Source organism: Vicia villosa, unplaced genomic scaffold (genome assembly GCF_029867415.1).
Source record: "Vicia villosa cultivar HV-30 ecotype Madison, WI unplaced genomic scaffold, Vvil1.0 ctg.004681F_1_1, whole genome shotgun sequence".
NCBI lineage: Eukaryota > Viridiplantae > Streptophyta > Magnoliopsida > Fabales > Fabaceae > Vicia > Vicia villosa.
The window spans coordinates 130,583-151,778 of record NW_026706491.1 but is presented as its reverse complement, the minus strand read 5'-3'; the positions used below and the strand labels follow the sequence as shown (position 1 = coordinate 151,778).

Sequence of the window (21,196 nt, the reverse complement as noted above, 5' to 3'; positions counted from 1 at the left end):
AAAATGCGAAAGCATTAAGCGACAAAAAAGAGTCAGTTCACGTATCTCTACAGATCAGAGGTATGGCCCGGTATTAAAAAAAATCGGAGGTCCACACCATTCCACAAAGACCTTCGAACAGATGAAAGTTTTCTATAGCATTGTTGTGCATAGCTGCATAAATGTTAAGCCAGCTTAGGGCCGACGCCCAAACCTGCCTAGAGGAACTGCATTCGAAGAAAATATGAGAGGCATTTTCAGTAACCGCGCATCCAAAAGGGCGGTTCGATTGGGTTTGATTGAGAACTCCTCTCTTCACTAAGTTATCCTTCGATGGAACCTTATTTTGGAAAAGTCGCCACACTAGTACTGCCACTTTTAGCGGTACGAATTTATTCCAAGCTTTTATGAAATTTGTTTCTTCTTCAAATGAAGTTCTCGCCATAATAATCTCATAAGCTTCTTTGACTGAGTATTGTCCTAAACCCCAATTCCAACTATCCCTCCTCCCTGAATCGAGTGTTAGGTTCTGAATTTTCTCTCCAATTTCATTTTCTAATGCTAATTCTTCTTGTGACAGATCTCTACTCCACTTAAATCTATGCTGCCTTTCATCCCGGTCGTTTAGAAGCATATCTCTAATCGAGATGTTTTTCTCTTCACATATACTATATAGTTCTGGATATTTATCCTTTAGCGGTACGCAATCGCACCACGGATCCAGCCACAGAAGGGACTCCTCACCATTCCCTATATTTCTTCTAAGGTTACTTGCCATCCAGTTAGATTCAAATCCCCAAACTCCTTTTTCTATGTTTTGTAAATCTTTCCACCAAATTGAGCAGTCACTCACCTCCCCAATTATTCTACCATTCCTCTCTCCATACTTACTTGCCAGCACTTTATACCATGTAGTATTTTTATCCGAAAGTAATCTCCACTTCCATTTTCCTAATAGGGCTAAGTTAAAGGCTTTTAAATTCTTAATACCCAGACCCCCCTCATTTTTGCCCCGACACACTCTATCCCATTGCACCCAATTAATTTTCCTAGTGTCCTCCCGCCCACCCCACAAAAACTTTTTGAAGAGAGATTCGAGTTTTTGAATGATACCTGACGGAGCCTTAAAGAAGGAAAGGAAGTAGACTGGTATAGCATACAGGACTGACTTCAAGAGAATTATTCTCCCACCAATGGATAAATGTTTGTTATTCCATTTAAACAATCTTTGCCTGACAGTGTCAACCACTGGTCTCCACATTCCTAATCTTCGAGGATTACTCCCGATAGGCAGACCCAAATAAGAAAATGGGAGACTTCCAACTCTACAGTTGAGTACTAGTGCTGCCTCCTCTAGCCATGTATGTTGTACGTTAATTCCAAATAGTTGGCTTTTATGGAAATTTATCTTCAAGCCCGAAGCCAATTCAAATAGCTGTAGTGTTGCCTTGATTACCCATATATTTTCCCACTTCTTTTTACCCACTATCAGCGTATCATCGGCGTATTGCAGATGAGACACCGACACTCCGCCACTACCGAATTGAAATCCTTCAAAGTGATTAAGCTGGACCGATTTGGTCATCAATAAGTTCAACCCCTCTGCCGCTATTAAGAAGAGAAATGGCGAAAGAGGGTCCCCTTGCCTCAAGCCTCTTCCGACCCCGAACTCCTCTGTAGGGCTACCGTTTACGAGAACCGATATCCTAGCTGCCTGTAAACATACATGAATCCATTTGCGCCAATTCACATGGAATCCCATCTTCTCCATTACGAAATCTAGATATTTCCAATCCACCGAATCAAAAGCCTTTTCGAAGTCTACTTTGAACATCAAAGCTTCTAATTTTTTCTTTTTCGCCTCATCCACAATCTCATTTGCAATTAAAATACTGTCTGTTATATGTCTTCCTTCTAAAAATGCAGACTGTGATGCCGAAATCACTTTTTGCACCACTGTTCTCAATCTGTTTGCAAGAATTTTGGATAAAACCTTGTGCATACAACCAATTAAAGAGATTGGTCGAAATTCCGACAGCCTCCCCGGGTTGTCTTTTTTCGGAATTAATGTTATAAACATGCTGTTTGCACCTCTGACTAGTTTACCATTACTGTGGAATTCTGTTAGGAATCTATGAAAATCATCCTTAATAACATCCCAAAATTCCTTGATGAAGTCAAAACTAACACCATCCGGACCCGGGCTCTTCGAGTTCTCGCACTCCCAAACCGCTCTCTTAATCTCATCTTCAGTAAACTCTGCAATTAGCTTCGCATTATCTTCAGCTTCGAGTCTATTATAGTTAAAGCCTTGCAGTACAACTTTCTGCCCATCCTTGGCTTCAAACATATCTTTGAAATGATTAAAGACCTCTTGTTTTATCTCTTCCACCCCTTCCAGTTTTGTGCCATTAGCCTCAATGCTTAGGATTTCATTGTTTCTTCTTCTATAATTAATGCATCTATGAAAGAAGTTTGAGTTTGCATCTCCTTCTTTGAGCCACCGCATCCTCGACTTTTGCCACATAATGCTACAATTTAATTTGGACATCTTTAAGAGTTCTGCTGTAGAGTCTCTCTTAGCTGCGATTTCCTCCGATGACAGTGTCGAGATCTCCCCTTTAAGTTCCAGTCTATTAATTTCTTCTTTCAGCTTCTCGATTTTGCTTGGTAAGTTCGCACAGTGAACCTTATGCCAATCCTTTAGATGACCCTTTATCAGTTTCAATTTCTCGTTGAGCACATATGCCCCCCATCCTTGTATATCAAAACTTCTCCATTTTTCTTCAACGAATGCATGATATCCCTCTAAATCTTTCCAGCACGAGAGCATTCTAAACGGTCTCGGACCCCAATTCAAAGATTTCTCTCCGAATACTATAGGGCAATGATCAGACAACCCCTTATCCAAGCACCATTGTGTGCATCTTGGCCAGTGTTGTAGCCAGCCTTTAGACACCAGGAAACGATCAATTCGGCTCATCGATGTTCCATCCAAATTCGACCAAGTGAATCTCCTCCCAATTAAAGGTAGATCAATCAATTCAGAATCTGCAATGAACGAACTAAATGCTACCATTTCTCCCCGTCTACTGAAGTCGCAAAGTCCTTTCCTTTCTTCCTCCGATTTTATTGCATTGAAATCACCTGATATACACCAATTTTCTCCTGGTCTTGATTCTACTAGCTCAGATAGGCAACTCCATAAACGTCTTTTTCCCCTTCCGTCACAAGGTGCATAGACATTGACTATATTTATCGGAATATCCTCTGATCCCCACCTCCTTTCTACCCAAATATAATGGTCACCTACATTCTGAGAATGCTTTATGAATTTTGTCGAATCCCAGCACATCAATAGACCTCCCGATCGTCCTTCCGATGCATTAAAAGCAAAATCAATTTCACTTGATCCCCATAACTTTACGCAGCAATTTCGATCCACTTTAGAGAGTTTTGTTTCTTGAAGGCACATAAAAGATATATTATGTTTTCCTATTAACTGTGAAATTTCTTTCCTTTTATCCAAACCCCCCAAACCTCTAATGTTATAGCTAACAATATTCATAGCAATAATAGTACTCCTGGCTATCCCCCTGTATGTCAGCCTTATCCTTGTTGTCCTCCCCTCTCCTTCAACTTAGATGCAACAAGCTTATCTCTTTCTTCGTTCAGAACCAATTGCTGCACCACCTCACCTTCCTCCCCAATGTTCACTACCCCAATATCTTTCCCAAAATCCCAAACACCTTGAGCCACTTCCTTCACTTCACTATGTAAGATCTTCCAGCAACTCCACTCTGAGCTATCAATAACTGAATTGTGATATGGATTAGAAGGTACCTTGACTTCGGTATAGGCCTTGTCTGATTCTGATAGCTTTTTCATTGTCCTTTTCCGGTGTCTTCTCGTTTTCCTCTTTTCATTAAGGATATAGCGTCTTCTTTTCCTTCTTTCCTTGTGGTTTGGTTGAGAAGCTCCTGTTGCTTCTGTTGTCACATCGGCATCTGCCACCCCTTCTCCCAATAGAACCGCACTTGTCTCCGCCACATCCTCGATTAATGTAACACCATTCATTGATGACGATTTCAAGTCGGTCCTCTTGTGTTGATCTGCTTCTCATTCGATAATTTCTTTCTCTAGGGATTGATCTTCTACCGACTTGTTTTCTGAATTGCTAACCTCAAAATTAAATTGGGTCTCAATGTTGATTAGAAAATTTGAAAATTTACTGAACTTTAATGGATTAAACTTTTTAAAAGTTTAAAGCTAAATAGCATATTTTTTATCCATCAATTTAGTGGCCTATATAGTTTTAGTCTACTATAAACTAATCATATTTTTTAATTGAGAATAATATATACTTTACCTATTTTAACAGGAACACCAGAGATAAAAAGATAAGAGAATTAAAAATTTCAATAACAATTTTCATAACTCTGTTGCTATCTTAAGTATCAAAAATGAAAAGATAAGAGAACAATAGAAGTGTCATGATCCATTGCAATCTACAATATAAGAAAGTTTATGGGTCTCGAAATACCAAAATTGCCCTGCTTGCTCACTAACGCTCCACGTGGATAGCTTCTCCAGCCTTCCTTCTTTTAGGTTTTGCTATTTATTTCTTTTCTTTCTCTCTCTCACGAATTCTCTCTTTCTTCCTCTTTCCAGATTATTTTTTTCTCTCTCTCACCAATCCTCTTTCTTTTCTTCTTTTACGTTATTTTCTTCTTCCACCAGGCTACTATCTTTTCTTTTTTTTTCACTTTCTCCTTCTTTCTCTTTCTGTTTACTCTTCATTCTTCTAATTTCACATTAATGTCTACTTTCTCTTTGTCTGTCATCTTCATCTTGCAGAATTTGATTACATGGTCTTATAATTTGTTGAGGTCATATTCTTGACTAAATGTTTTTTGATTTATTAACTATTATCATGTGTTTGTTTCAGATTTTACAAAAGCACTGCTTGAATGCAAAGAAAATGTTCAAGATCTCTTAGGGTTTGTGCAATAGAAGATGCAGATGAACAAACAGATGAATAAAGGTATATTTAAATCGAAAGTTATTCATAAATCTTTTTCTGAACGAGTATTTTGGACCATGAGTTGCTTAGATAGATTCCTCCTTGCAGGCCTTCCACTTTGTGTATTCACAAATCTTTTTCTAAACGAGTATTTGGAAACCACCAGATTTGAAACTGAAATCATTAGATATGAAATTGAAGTCTCCAGATCTGAAATCAAAACCCCTAGGTATGAAATCAAGCTCTTGATCATGAAACTTCTTCTCTCTTTTTTTAATGATTAATGGATTGTTATAAAAAATGGGTTTTGGGAGAAACTTAGTATTGTAACATAAAGTGTTGTGGTTGATGTTCAGGTGATAAAAACATTGTAGCTTTGATAGAATTTCTGGGGAGCTGTTGAAATTTCTGAAGTGTCCAGATGCTATTACTTATGTTCTGCCTGCTGAAAAAAACAGGTTTGTTATTTTTTTAATTTTTATTATACATGGGTTGCCACTTTAAGATCAATTGCCAGCTTTATGATCTGTAAAAAATTTAAATATTCTACATCATTGAATATCAGTTTTTTGATTGAACTATTTCATGAAATGTATCCTACACAAATCATTATTTGTTTGATTTCTAAAATTGATTTCAATTCAACCAAGTTTTCTTAAATTAATATTAACAAATTATTCGATAAATTTTGTCGCTACTGGAACCTAAAGAATAAGAATAAATTGATATCTCATTGTCTTTTTTTTCTCCAGGAAATAAGAAGCAACATCACAAAGGTACATACTGATACCTACAAAAAATAAAGCTCTTATTTTGATGTAAGATTAATTTTATATTTTCATCATTTTTTTTATAGTGCATATTTATCTGGTGATTTTATTCTATTGTATATCTTTAAAAAAAAAAAAAAACTCTGGTTTTAATGTAGGACTATATTTAGAAAGTTGTTATGAGGAAGAAGAAAATCCAAGAAATCAATGGTAAGAAGATTTCTTACTTTTTAAAAAAAATTTATTCTGCACTTTTTAGTCATGCTTTTTTAATTTTGATTTTTTATTTTTCTTTGTTTTTTTATTCATGTTATTTTAAATCTAAATGAGTTCATGTGAGATTGGAATGTGATTTGGAAGTTCTAATTTTGTTTAATAATGTGAGATTATACCTTTTTTTTGTCTTTCAAATTTATAATTTTTTCACAAAAAGCCGCGTTTTAGAAAGTCAAATATGTCCTGTAATCTTGTGTGTCATCCTATTCACTAACTATATTTAATAAATTTGAACTGCAGAACAAGTTGTGGAAGAATATTGATGGAGAGAGAAATATTAATGAACGATATTGATGAGTAAAAATATTTGTTGAAATTAAATACACTTAAATGTCATTAATTTGTCATAATTTTTTTTGTAGTACTAATTTAATTTTGATTAATAATATACAAATTTGTTTATGTTATATAAGATATATTTAATGATTAATATTTTTTGTTTATGTAAGAATGACATTGAAATAACATTTGTTTTACTTTTAAGAAAAATTAGAATGGAAGGTGGTGATGCATAATGCAAATTGAAAATTACTTTTAATTTAAAATTATTTTTAATTTAAGATACAACATTTGTTAAGATGATATTGAAGATTGAAAGAGAATATAATCTTGAAAAGAAGTAAAATTATTATTGAAGATTGAAAGAAATCTTGAAGAAGTGATGAATATAAAAGAATCGGTTAATGCAGTGCAGAATACTTTGTGCTACATCAAACCCCTACTTTTTTTCTCAAAGTTATTATTATTATTATTTTTATTAAATTCATCTTCTTTCATATCAACCTTATGTTCTTTATCTATTGTTTTGCCTTCATTAGTTTTTTTTATTTGTCTTGAATTTAAACAATGTCACCTTTTACATTTTGGAAAAAGCAAACGTCTAATCACTCTCTTTTTGCATATGTTTTTTCTGCCCAATTGACTATCTTTTACTCAACTTTCTTCCATCACATCCTTCATATGTCTCTTCTCTCAAACCCCTCTTAACACTCTTCCTTTCAATACTTCCATCACATCTTTCATCTACTTGCACTTTTTGTAATTGATTACAAAAGATAATATTGTAAGTTAATTTTATTGATAAAAGAAAGATAATATTACAGAAAATGGTTAAATCATCAATAAAAAAGAACTATGAAAAAAAATTGTGTGGTTCACTACTTCTATTTTGTGGCTCCGAACATGTTTATTGGAGTACTAATAGCAATACTCGTGCTTTCATTTTTTTTTAATCTATTTCGACAATTTTAAAAAAAATAGATACACTTAATAAATGTTATTCATCATATTATGGGTTGAAATAACAATTTAATTGATTGTTCTTTTTGAATGTTGGTTAAAAAACCATTTTATATTAAATAACAAATAAATAAATGGTGATTTTGTAAAAAAATAAATGAATGATTAAAATATATTTATTGCATCTTTAAATACATTTAAAGATAATATTTATTTATAGAAAATATTAGAAGTTGTAGGATAAAAGTTATTCAATACCTTAAAATTACTGTTATTATTACCATTATTAACATATTTCTTTTTAACATATATCAACGCAATTAATTTTTATTACTCATTTTTATGAGCATTTAAAATATTTATGAAATTTTTGGCATTATTAAATTTTTGTTAATATAAAATTGATATTTTACTAATGGAAGTTTGAAGATATTTTTATAGTAACTCAATATATAAAATTAATAGGATTAACAATATATAATTTAAAATATTTTTACTATTAAATATTACCATATTTTTAATATATAATTGAAAATATTTTTACTAACGTAACGCATTGATGGAGTAGTTCATTTATAATTATCCTCTTAATACTCTACACAAACGTCTAAAATAAAGGAAATTAAAATAATGTAATATTTTGCATTCAATTTTATTATTTAATTATAAATAATTTTGATAAATATAGTGAGTAAAAAGATAATAAAAAAATGAATGGTTTTATTTATATTATTTATTATTTATTACATACCTTTTATACTACTCATGTTTAATAGATATTATATTACTTTTCATAGTATATTAAATGGCTGATGTTGTTACATGGTGTACTTACTATATCAATATCCTTGTCTTGAATATAACAAACTTTGCAAGACTTCTTTAACTTAGAAAATTCAGAACTATATCAATCTACTTTCAACCATTTAGGTCTAAAATTAATGGGCAGGGTAGGTGTTGTACAACACTCATGTAGCATGAAAAAAAGATTACATAAGATTTCTCAACCAAAACTTTTTTTTGTTTAAAATGAACGGCCTTTAAAAAAATTTAATTAGAAATTACTTTAACGTATGAATAGAAATTTGGATAATTAGAATAGAAATTATAATAAAATATTACTTTTTAATAATTATACACTTTGCTAAATATATTCTTCTAATAATTAAAACTAACTATCAAATCCCCTGTTCTCTATTAAAAATATTAATTGTGATATTTTTAACCCTCTAAATAAGAGTTACATGATACAAAATGTTTATAATAATATATTTTTAATACATTTTTAAAATATTTGTTTCTTTTATATTTGAATTTAAGGATAACATGTTTTACATAGTTTTAAGTCTATAAATAAGGGTAACATGATACAAATGTTTGAAATTCTAAATAAATATTTTTATTTATCTTTTAGGTGAAATCCATCTCAATTATGCGTGAATATTTAAATAGAATAACGAAGCAAACTCCTTTTCTACTTATTTTTAACTAATTCTAATTTTGATTTTTTTTAATTTATCAAATTTTATAAACCTTTTTATTATTACAACTCTATCAATCCTATAAACATTTTTTTTCTATTTTTCACAATTGTTTTTTTTTACAAATTATTGATCTAAATTATTTTGAATAATATTATAATAATATTAATTGTTTTTATTTAAAAATAGTCTATGAATAAAATAATTTTATTAATAATTGATTTATATATGATTATATTACAATTTGAATTGATATATGATAATTTTAATTTTTGAATACAATGATAATAAATATGTAATTTTATTAATTAAATTACAAATATCATATATATAAATTATTTGTAATTGATTATTGTAATTATAAAAAAGGATCAAATATTTTGTTTCTTAAAATATAATATGAACTAGGTGAACTTAAAGAATATCGATTACAAATACTTAAAGAATATTTAATGAACTTAAAGAATATTGATTAGGTAGATTTGTATCAATATCCCATAAATCAGTATATCAAAAATGAAATTTTTGAGAAAAAAATAAATTTATCAGGACTAAAATATTTGAAAGACATTGAAGAAGACTAAGGATGAGGATGAAACAATAAGTTGTTTTATTGTTTGTGCTGTAAAATGAACTCATATTGAAGAGGGTAGAATAAAAAAGGAAGAGAGAGAAATTGATTTTCAGTAAATGCTTTTATATTATGATGAATACTAATTTATTATTATTATCAATATTTTTTGACCATTTAATTCATGACAACTTATAGGAATTAGTTGCCTATAATAAAAGTCTATAAAAATTGATGATGAAAACAAAATAGGCAGACTAAGTTATCATCACCTATTTCACTTTTACTGTACTATGCATAAAGTTTCTATCACATCATCTCTTTTTACACACCCAAACATTTAAATGTTATATTTTCCCTCTCTTTTCTTATTTCAAATTCAACTTTGTTTCTTTATATATTCACTTTCTTCAACAATATATCTTTCATCATATTTATATTTTCAATTTGTATTATTTTTTTAATTTACTTTTTTCTTTGTATTATTTGTACTAAAAGAATTTTATTTAAAGGATTTCAATTTAAAAATTTTGAAACTAGAAAAAGTAAATATTAAATAGACTTAATTATGATAATGTAATGTAATACATAATTTTGTATCTTAAACAGATTGATTCTTTGAAATATATTATCTTTATTGACTATTAATGCTTGAATATTAAGAATAATTTTATTGAATTTAATATGATGATAATTTATCGTTTCAAAAATTATTATCTTTGTAATCATGACACTATTTTTGTACTTTGTCATGGTAAGCTACAAGTACACTACAAGATCTTCAACTCACAAATTAAACTTGAATGTAAAATTAGAGTATCTTTGAATTGAGATTGAGACAAAATAGTGACAAGACAATGATGGAATCAAACAATGATGTTTTCTTTTTCTTTACACTTTATTTTCTTTTTCCAATCTAAAGTATCTTTGGATTGAGATTGAGACTAAAGTATCTTTTGATTGAGATTGAGACAAAATAGTGACAATGATGGAACCAAGCAATGATGTTTTCTTTTTTTTTACACTTTCTTTTCTCTTTTCAACCTAGCTATGCTATGATTTGACTATACAATGTAATCTCATAAGTGTATGTTATATTAATTTTTTTACACATTCAATTAAGTAGTTAATACAAATTTTCTTAACAAAGACTCTTAACTTAACAAATCAATCATATCCGAAAAATAACATACAATTGTACATAATTAATAAATAAAAATATGTTTAAGATTTATAATAAATAATAAGAATATAAAATTGTAATATCCTAAATTAAATATATTTAAAATTAATGTATCAATCCAAACACGGAATACATTTTGTTGTTTTTATAATTATTTATATTACTAAATTTTTTAGTATTTATTTTTGGATATATTACCATATTCTTATTGATCTAAATATTTTTACGGGTACCAGACCTTTTTCTAAACATTTAATTACTATTTTTCACGGGTACCAGACATTTTTCTATACATTTAATTATTATTTTTTTACGGATATCATATTTTTTCTAAACATTCAATTATTATTTTTTTACAGGTACCAGACATTTTCTATTAAAAAAATATATATTTAAAACAAATGCGCGTCACATACCAGAACCCGTGCAAACGCACGGGTTTGTTACTAGTTTTAAGCGATCATGACTGATTTATATTTATCTATGTTACTACTAATAGCAAAGACAATTCATAATATCATCATACCTTATGGTGGTATAGATGTCACTCTTTTTGTTACCTACATGAAAAGCTATTTCAAAAACTAATAGTTAAAGAGTTTTATTATTTTATTAGTTTTAATGTTCTTTTCATAGTTACTGTACTTTCATGGCCTTTCCTTTTATATATGGTTACTATTATATATGCCTCAGGCATTCTTTCTTACTTAGATGTTAGAATGTATGTGTGATTAATTAAAGTTTTATATTACACTTTTTTAATTGTAAGTTGTTTTATATCAATGTTTTTTTATTTTTTACTATTTATTATACTTTTTTCTGTTGACAAATGTCAGCGGAAGTATTGAAGCTAAATTGAATGTGAAAAATCTGTGATATTTTCCATTAATTGAGCAATCGGTACATGGGTCAATATATAGGTTTTTGTACAAAACAGAATTGGGCCAGGATAGAAAGAATAAGTAAACGGGCCTGTGACTAAGTGGGCTTATGTTTTAACACCCCCCCTAAAACTGGAATGGATATTGAGCATTCCCAGTTTTGAACACAATGATTGAAACGGGCCAAAGTGAAGAGATTTTGTAAATAAGTCAGCAATCTGATTGTTGGAGTTGATCGGCATCAGATGTATTGTCTTGGACTGGATTTTGTCGCGAACTAAGTGACAGTCCATTTCGATATGCTTCGTTCTTTCGTGAAAGATTGGGTTTGTTGCGATGTGGATTGCGCTTTGATTGTCGCAGTAGATGTTGACTGGTGCGGGATGATTTATGTTGAAGTCTTGGAGTAGATATAGCAGCCATTGAGCTTCACAAGAAGTGTTGGCTAGAGCGCGGTATTCCGCTTCTGAAGATGAGCGAGACACGACGGGCTGTTTCTTTGATTTCCAGCTAACAAGGTTGTCACCTAGGAAGAATGAGAATCCAGTTGTTGAGCGTCTTGTAACGGGGCAAGCTCCCCAATCAGAGTCGGTGAAGCCAGTGAGGACGAGAGATGAATCAACACGAAAGAATAGACCCATAGATGGTGCATTTTTGAGGTATCTGATGATGCGATGGGCTGCCTGAAGATGCGTTTGTGTTGGGGCTGACATGTATTGGCTGAGCCTGCAAACAGAGTAGACAATATCAGGGCGTGAATGTGTTAAATATAGCAGCTTACCGATGATTGTTCTGTACTGTGTTGGATCTGTTAGGGGAGGTTCAGCAGTGTTATCCAGTTTGTGGGAAGGATCCATTGGTGTGCTGGCCGGTTTAGCTCCTAGCAGACCTGTTGTTTCTAATAAATCTAAACAGTACTTTCTTTGGCATAGTGTGATGCCTTTTGATGAGCGAGCAAGTTCGAAACCAAGGAAATAGCGGATGTGACCCAAGTCTTTTATGCTGAATTTGTTGTCCAAAACCTGCTTGATATTTGCAATTTGTTTAATGTCGGTACCTGCAAGAATCAAATCGTCGACATATACTAAAACAGTAGTAAAATCAGTGTCAGATTTGTGAGTAAATAAAGAGTAATCGGATTTGGATTGTATAAAGCCAAGCTGAGTCAAAGTGGTGGTGAGCTTAAAGTTCCATTGACGGCTGGCTTGTTTCAGTCCATATATGGACTTTCTAAGTTTGCAGACCAGATTTTTTTGAATTTGTTAGACCAGGGGGACATTTCATGTATACTTCTTCGTCGAGATCTCCGTGTAGGAAGGCAGTGTTGATGTCCAACTGATGGACATGCCATTTAAGTGAAGCTGCAATGGAAAGAAGTAATCTAATAGTGGTCATTTTGATAACTGGGCTGAATGTTTCTAAATAGTCAAGGCCTTGTGTTTGATTGAAGCCTTTGGCCACAAGGCGGGCTTTGTATCGGTGGATAGTGCCATCTGGATTGAATTTGTGTTTAAATATCCATTTGCAGCCTATGGCCTTTTTGTTGTGGGGTAGGGAAGTGAGTACCCATGTGTTTGTGTCTTTAAGGGATTCTAATTCTGCCGTTATGGCTTGTTTCCAGTTAGGATCAAGGATAGCAGCAGAATAAGAAGTTGGTTCCTTAACAGTAGTGATATTTAAATTAAACAGTTTGTGAGAACAAGATAAGTTATTGTAATCAAGGAAATCTGAGATAGGGTAAAGAGTTTTACCTGTTGTTGAGAGGATGTTAGGGTTGGTGGTACCTGTTATGAGTGAGCAGTGGTAGTCCTTAAGGTAGGTGGGAGGGTTGGAGATGCGAGAGGATTTTCTGGTGTTGGTGTTTGGAATAGGTGTTTGGTGGGGAGTAGGGGCATTTGGTGTAGTGATTGGAGTAGGCAGTGTAGAGGGTGGAGACGCTGCAACATTAGGTGAGTGTTGTGGGGATTGTGTTGCAGGGGTGGGTATTTTTGGTGATTGAGGTGGAGTTGTAGAGTTATAAGGTTCATTTGTGTCATCAAAGTTAGTGTGGTGTATAGGTTGAGGTGTGATATATGTGGAGTCAGAGGCAGTGGCCAGAGGGAATATAGTCTCAAAGTGAACCACATCACGAGATATAAAGATATTTTTGTGCAATATGTCATATAAAATACAGCCTTTAACACCATTTTTAAAACCAATGAAGATGCATTTTCTTGACCTAGAGTCAAGTTTAGTTCTATTAATGGGTTTGCTGCAAGCAAAAACGAGAGAGCCAAAGGTTTTTATAGAAGCATAATCAGGGATAGTATTGTACATGCGATAAAAGGGACAGTCATGCTGCAAAAGTTTAGAAGGTAGGCGATTAATTATGAACACAGCATAGTTTAAGGCATATGACCAAAAAGATTTTGGTGTGTGAGATTGGAAAAGCAGAGCACGTGTCACCCCAAGAAGATGTTGGTGCTTGCGTTCAACAAGACCATTCTGTTGGGGTGTGTATGTGCAGGAGGTCTGATGATGAATACCCTGAGATTGGTAAAAAGTTTTTAAGGAAAACTCAGGGCCATTATCAGATCTTATAGTCCTTATTGTGTTTTTAAACTGTGTTTGAATGTGTTTAACAAAAGATTGTATGAGCATAGATGTTTCAGATTTGTTTTTCATTAAGAAAATCCAGGTATATCTACTGTAGTCATCAATAACAGTCAGAAAATATTTGTGTCCTTGCATAGAAACAGTAGAAATGGGACCCCAAATGTCCATGTGGACGAGATCAAAACATTTGTGACTAATGCTGGAACTATCAGGGAAAGATAAGCGTTTTTGTTTGGCATAAAAACAAGCATCACAGGGCATAGTGCATTTGGATAATTGAGGCAATTTAAAAACTTTATTGATATGTTGTAAAGTGTCATACGAAGTGTGACCTAGGCGATTATGCCATATAGAATTTAACATATGACTATGGGGATGGGGAACATGAGTAAGGGGAATTTTATTCTGCAAACTATTGAGATTGAGGGAGTAAAGCCCGTGTTGCATCCTAGCTGCACCAATCGTCATCAGGGTAGGGATCCCCTGTATGAGACAGTGAGTAGGGGTGAATTGCAGTATACATTTCAAAGAGTTGCATAGTTTAGAAACAGAGATTATGTTGGTGAAAAAACTTGGTATGTAAAGCACATCATGAATATGCAAAGTTTCAGAGAAATACACGGAACCAGACTGATTAGTGGTTATTAGAGTCCCATTGGGGAGTCGAATGTTTATAGGGGGAATAATTTTTAGAGATTGAAACATGTGTTTTGAGTGACACACATGATCTGTGGCCCCCGTGTCAAGTAACCAATCGGAAGATCCTATATTTCTAAGAGTGAGGATAGTAGGTTGCGTACCTGAATTTGATGTTTGTAGGTGTTGCACAGTATTGTTGTTGGTCGAAACGGTTTGTTGAAGGAGAGCCAAAAGGGCAAGCTGTTGATCTGGAGTTAAGACAGATTGACTTGTGGAATGTTGTGTGTCACTTGCTGCATCCTGGGGCTGTTCTTCAGTTGTGGTTTGAGCAATGACAGGTTTCTTCAGATAGGGGGGAAGGCCATGCTTTTTGAAACAAACTTCAATAGTGTGCCCTGTTTTGTTGCAGTAGGAACAGACTTTGACACTCTTGGACTTGTTGCTAGAGGGATTTTTGGATTGGTTCTCAGGAGAGCGATTTTTTGGATAAGATTTGCCAAGTTGAGCAAGAAGCTTGTCTTCTTCGACAGGTTGAGCAATTTGGCGTTCTTGTTGAATGAGAAGCGAAAAGACCTTGTTGACAGGCGGCAAAGGAGTCATGAGCATAATCTGGGCACGAACCGGAGCATAGCATTCATTGAGCCCTTTCAGGAAGCGGATGACATAGTCGTTGTCACGATACGCTTTGATGGTGGTGGTTAACAGACAAGTACACGGAGTATCACAAGTGCAATGTGGAATAGGGCGAAAATTGTCGAATTCTTGCCAGAGTTTCTTGAGTTTAGTGAAGTATTGAGTGATATTCTGATCACCTTGCTTATGAGCATAGATCTCTTCTTGGAGATCAGAGATGCGAAATATATCGCCTTGGTGGTAGCGTTCATGGAGTTCATCCCAGATATCTTTGGCTGTGTCCATCCATAAGACGCTTTCAGAGATTTCTTTCTCAATAGAGTTGGTGAGCCATGCCATTACCATATTGTTGCAACGATCCCAAGCTAGGTATTTCGAATCAAGTGAATTTGGGCGAATTAGGGTTCCATCGATGAACCCTAATTTGTTCTTGGAACGAAGGGCGAGTTTGATTGCACGAGACCAAGAATGGAAGTTTGAATTGTTGAGTGATGGTGAAACGATGGAAAGGCCGGGATTATCACTAGGGTGCATATAGAATGGATCAAGCATATCGGTTTGATATGTGCGATTGGTTGTTTCAGATTTCTTGGTTGAATCGGGACGAGGAGTGGTTTTGGGTGTATTGGGTTCATCGTCGGAAGCCATGGAAGGTGAACAAGAACGACGATGAAGCAAGAAATGAAAGAAGAAGGAGAAAGATTTGGCAAGGAGGACGAAGGAGAAGAAACCGGGAAAGTGATAAAAAGGAGAAAACGAGGAAGAACAGAGAGATTGAAAAGAAAATCTGCAGATAGAAAATGGATAAGGAAAAGTGGGTAGCCACGTAGAGATTAGGTAGAACCCAAAGAACGATGAGATAAGATCTCAGGTGAGAGAAAAATCAGAGTAATCTTTACTCTACTGATACCATGTTGACAAATGTCAGCGGAAGTATTGAAGCTAAATTGAATGTGAAAAATCTGTGATATTTTCCATTAATTGAGCAATCGGTACATGGGTCAATATATAGGTTTTTGTACAAAACAGAATTGGGCCAGGATAGAAAGAATAAGTAAACGGGCCTGTGACTAAGTGGGCTTATGTTTTAACATTTTCTTAAATTTTTTAATGTTATAAATAAATGACAATTTTTTATAAATTAGATGTCATTTCTTTCTTTTCTTTTTCATACGAAATTCATTATACTCCTTAAATTGTGCATATATTTTATTCATTATTAGACAACAATATTTATTTATATTAAATACACTTAAATAACTCATCTTAATTATCAAATATTTATGACCGTTTAATATATTATTTTGTATTATTTTGATAAAAAAAAATATTTTTTTGTATTAAAATAATCATCTTAAAAATACCAACATGGAGTGATAAGTGAAAAAATTAAAATAATCATCTTAAAAATAATTATTAAATTTTTTAACATTATTGACATAGTTTTTAGAGTTCATTTTTGTACGTTTTAACAATATATTAAACTGTGTTCAATTAATATTATTTTTATAAAATAACATTTAATTTAGGTTTTCACTCGTTCACTAATTTTTCAATTACTAAATTAAAATAAACTAAATATACTTTTTATAACAAAGTATTTATATTATATGAATGTAAATAAAGATTGTACATCATTATTTTCAAAATACTCAAGTATTTTATATACAATAAAGTTTTTTTTTATAATAGAGATTATATAATCATAGCTTATTAAATAGTTAAATTATTTATTTCATATCTACTCCTAATAACTTATCTATTTCTTTTTTTTTATCAGAGTTTCATTTGTAAATCATAAATAATTATAAAAAAAATATCACATACGAAATTTTATTCCGTGTCTCGCACGGGTATACACACTAGTTGTATTATATAGTGAGATTTACGGTTTATTGTATTAATTAATTACATGTTACAATATATTCTATTTTATTCTAGATAGGTTAAAAAATGTTCTATATACAAATGTTGATTATTAATACTCCCCCTCAAGCTGGATCATATATGTCACATGAGCCGGACTTATTACATATTATCAGGTCGAGAATGAAGGATAGAAAAACACTTAGAAAGGGGGGGTTTGAATAAGTGTAGCTTTAAAAACTAGACAGATAAAAATAAATTGCACAGTTATTTTTATCCTGGTTCGTTGTTAACTAAACTACTCCAGTCCACCCCCGCAGAGATGATTTACCTCAACTGAGGATTTAATCCACTAATCGCACGGATTACAATGGTTTTCCACTTAGTCAGCAACTAAGTCTTCCAGAGTCTTCTGATCACACACTGATCACTCCAGGAACAACTGCTTAGATACCCTCTAAGACTTTTCTAGAGTATACTGATCCACACGATCACTCTAGTTACAACCTGCTTAGATAACCTCTAAGACTTCCTAGAGTATTCTGATCCACACGATCACTCTAGTTCCTTACAACTTAATGTAATCAATTCTAAGAGTATTACAAATGCTTCTTAAAAGCGATAATCACAAACTGTGATATTTCTCTTAACGTTTAAGCTTAATCTCACTAATATATTACAACAGCAATGTAGTGAGCTTTGATGAAGATGAAGATTCTGAGCTTTGAATTTGAACAGCGTTTCAGCAAGTTTAATATGAGTTGTTTTGGTGCAGAATCGTTAACCTTGCTTCTCATCAGAACTTCATATTTATAGGCGTTGGAGAAGATGACCGTTGAGTGCATTTAATGCTTTGCGTGTTCCGTACAACATCGCATTTAATGTTATACGCTTTTGTCAACTACCTCGAGCCTTGTTCACGCTGTGTCTACTGACGTAGCCTTTAGTAGCTTTTAACGTTCCTTTTGTCAGTCAGCGTAGCTTGCCACTTGTACTTTCTTCTGATCTGATGTTTGTGAATACAACGTTTGAATATCATCAGAGTCAAACAGCTTGGTGCATAGCATCTTCTGATCTTCTGACCTTGAAGTGCTTCTGAGCGTGATACCATCAGAACTTCAGTGCTTCTGTTCTCTTGTTCTTCTGATGCTTCCATAGACCCATGTTCTGATTCTGCTTCGACCATCTTCTGATGTCTTGCCAGACCATGTTCTGATGTTGCATGCTGAACCCTTTGAGACAAAGCTTCTGAGCGCTGAATTACGCGTACTCTTTATATATTTCCTGAAAAGGAAATTGCATTGGATTAGAGTACCATATTATCTTAAGCAAAATTCATATTATTGTTATCATCAAAACTAAGATAATTGATCAGAACAAATCTTGTTCTAACAATCTCCCCCTTTTTGATGATGACAAAAACATATATAAATGATATGAATTTGCGATCAGAAAGAACAGACGGCAAAAGACAAATTACACAGCTATAGCATAAGCATATGAATATGTCTCCCCCTGAGATTAACAATCTCCCCCTGAGATAAATAATCTCCCCCTGAAATAAATACTCGAAGAACTTTAATAAAAGACTTCCCTGATTATTTCGGTAGAGACGATCATATAAGCTTCTGTCTTCAGAGAATTCATAGCTTCTGACTTCTGCTTCCATTGGACAGCTTCAGAACTAGAATTTCTTTAGATCCCTAGAACACTCACAGCTTCTGATTCCTGCTTCCATCTAGGACAGCTTCAGAACTTGAATTTCTTTGATCTTCTGAACATTCACAGCTTCTGACTTCTGCTTCCATCTAGGACAGCTTCAGAACTTGAATTTCTTTGATCTTCTGAACATTCACAGCTTCTGATTTCTGCTTCCATTTAGGACAGCTTCAGAACTTGAGTTTTCTGGATCTTTAGAACATTCGCAGCTTCTGATTTCTACTTCCCTCGGATAACTTCAGAGCTTTGAATTTGTACCAACATCACTTCATGCTAGATTTGTATCAAAACATTGTTGAATGTACCAGAGCATCATCAGAGCATCTCTACATCCTGAAATGTTACAGAACAAAAACTAAACGACAAAAGTCAGCATGAACGAGTTAGAACATAAAATATATATTCGAACACATTATATGTATTAGAGCCATATAGGCTAAAATAATGTATCAGAGCAAATAGAATTTTGTCAAAGCAAATAGACAGATATGGATTAAATTCTATTTTCAGTGCTTCTGATTTATTCTTCTTTCTTGCTTCTGATTTCTGAAGCTTGATAGCACTCAGCTTGCTTCAGTTTCCATGGTTTTGCTTCTTGTGTTTGCTTTGAAGATTCTCTTTACTTCTTTATACCTGCAAAACACTTAAACCATATAGAACTTGCAGTTCTTGTTAGTAAATGTGTGGGAGCTTTACCCAGCAACTGATAGATTAATCAAATCATTTATCATTTATCTTCTCCCCCTTTTTTGTCATAACATCAAAAAGAATATTTCAAAAAGATTCAGATGAATAAAACGACAAATAAAATCACTGGAATGTAAAAACAAAGAAACTTTTCATTGATAATCAACAAAAAGGATTACAGGAGAGGAATGCAGGAAAACAGATGCAACAAGGAAAGAAAACTACAAAGACCAAAGGACTAAGATCCTAGCCTACGCAAAATCCGCGCCAGAACATCATGAATCCCGTCAGTGCTTGTAGCTTGCCTAGCCATGAAGGAGCGAAACTCAGCATTGGCTGTTTCTTGCGCGTCCAAACGAGAAGCCAGCATAGCTTGATTCTGATGAAGAGTTTCCAAGGTCTCCATCAGAGCTGAGGTTTCACCAGAAGAAGAGGCACCTGAATTTCTGCCAAAAGGGACAGCAATCTCTGCAGGGTGATCTTCTGGGAGATCTTCAGCTTGTGCATCTTCCATTTCCTCATCTGAGTCTGACTCAGAAGTAGCCTTAGCATATTCTGGTTCAGGCAGCTCAGAAGTTCCATCTTCCAATGCTTGAAGAATGGCTGCTAGGTTTGTTGGAGGAGTAGGACCAGCAACTTCAGCAGAATACACCACTACTGGAAAGACCATGTGAGGTGCTTTTTCAGAAGGGTTCATTCTGAACCAGTTGAACAGCCACTGAAAATCTCCAGTCAGCACAGGAAACCATGGTTTCCACACCACGATGTCTCTGCAGAGATTTCCTTCTTCCAACTTATCTGCAGGTATCTTCTTCTCAAGAACACTTCTGTTCCTGATGAGATGGTGACAGCTGCTTTCACCAGCTTCCAGCCGAAGACCACGAATACCAGGAGCGTCAGACATGATCCTTCTCTGAGTGTCTGTTGCCCTATCCAGAAAATCCTGACGAAAGGTATCCCAAAGGTTGCTTGTGGCATACTCATCCAGATGGTTAAGGTGAGCAGCACCCAGAATCTCCAACCAGCCATTTACATCAGACTGTAAAAGCTCCAGATATGATTGAGTGGTAGGGGTTGGAGGGTTGACAGTGAACCTGGAGTTGGGAAGAACAACACTATAGGGATTAGGTGTTCTGGTGGGAAAGGGGTGTGAGAGAGATGAAGAAGTATCTGATGGATGGGTTGAAGGAGAGGAGATATCAGATGGTGAAGAGAGTGGTTTCGAGAGGATGAATGAGGAGGAAGAGGTGGTGAAGGTCTTTGAAGAGGGAGGTGAATGAGGGGTACCGTCAAGGGAGGTGATCCTTACTCTTTTCGGTTTGGTTTCTGGATCAGCAGTTGCCTTTCTCTTTTGTTTCCGATCATTATCTTGATTCCCAGAGCTTGACGATGGATTCATGATGAAGTTGCAGATATTGGAAACTGCTAGGGTTTATGATATGAAAAAGGAGAGAGACGAAAAAGAAACTGAATGCAGAGAGAGAGAAATATGAGAGGGAAAAGAAACGTTTGAGGAATATAAAAAGAAAACTGAAAGAGAGTAAATGATGAAAAGCATTTAATGTTACGTGACGTGAGGAGAGATAATAATGACAAAAGATATGATTTGCACAGTTACCTAAGTAGACGTCCCCTCAACTGCACGCACGCTTGT

General features: G+C 33.8%; 1 long non-coding RNA gene across 1 annotated transcript; it reads left to right on the top strand.

Moving 5' to 3' along the window:
- The first annotated feature begins 4,823 nt into the window (after nucleotides 1-4,823).
- LOC131642239 (uncharacterized) lies at nucleotides 4,824-6,442 on the top strand. The gene is made up of 6 exons (XR_009295812.1): nucleotides 4,824-5,023; nucleotides 5,111-5,231; nucleotides 5,359-5,460; nucleotides 5,755-5,820; nucleotides 5,931-5,982; nucleotides 6,289-6,442. It is a non-coding gene; the product is annotated as an uncharacterized LOC131642239 (long non-coding RNA).
- Nucleotides 6,443-21,196: the final 14,754 nt, after the last annotated feature.